Genomic DNA, 944 nt, shown 5'->3' on the forward strand with positions numbered 1-944 from the left:
AATCCACCTAACCCCTAGAAACCACCCTTACCAAACTACAAGCAGACACTGGGAACAGTGAGTTTAGTCGCTTATTTTTCTTGAAATAATTAAATTCCATACCACAAGTATGCTAACCCGCCTACCCCCTATCCCACCTAACCTCTAGAAACCACCCCTGCCAAATTTCAATCAGGCTAAAACTCACCTAACCCTAGGAGCAGTGAGTTTAGTCCTGTATTTTTCTTGAAATAATTAAATTCTACACCACGAGCGGGTTAACCTGCCTACCCCCTAACCCACCTAATCCCTAGAAACCGTCCCTGCCAAACCACAATCGGGCTAACCCACATAACCCTGGGAACAGCGAATTTAGTCGCTTATTTTTATTGTAATAATTAAATTCCCCACCACGAGCGAGTTAACCCGCCTTCTCCCTATTCCACCTAACCCCTAGAAACCACCCCTACCAAACCACAAGCAGGCTAACCCACGTAACCCTGGGAACAGCGAGTTTAGTCAATTAAAACTGATAGGGCTGTTCCCAGTATCAGGCGGGTTAGCCCCCTTGTGATGTGGAATTTAATTATTTCAGGAAAAATAATTGAGTAAACTCGCTGTACCCAGGGTTAGGTGAGTTTTAGCATGATTGAAGTTTGGCGGGGGTGGTTTATAGGGGTTAGGTGGGATAGGGGGTAGGCGGGTTAGTATGCTTGTGGTATGGAATTTAATTATGTCAAAAATAAGCGACTAAACTCGCTGTTCCCAGGGTCTGCTTGTGATTTGGTAGGGGTGGTTTCTAAGGGTTAGGTGGATTTTTCTCGGGACCCGTGCATGGAGTTTTGGACTTTGCGTCCATGAAGACATTTGTTCAGGACGCCGAGATACATAACATATAAAAAATTCAGCCAATTTAACCGGGAGCCATTTCCCATAAGGTTTGTGCGGGGTCCTTTGTTCCAAAT

This window comes from Anoplophora glabripennis, unplaced genomic scaffold, assembly GCF_000390285.2.
Source record: "Anoplophora glabripennis isolate ALB-LARVAE unplaced genomic scaffold, Agla_2.0 scaffold298, whole genome shotgun sequence".
NCBI classification, from domain to species: Eukaryota; Metazoa; Arthropoda; class Insecta; order Coleoptera; family Cerambycidae; genus Anoplophora; species Anoplophora glabripennis.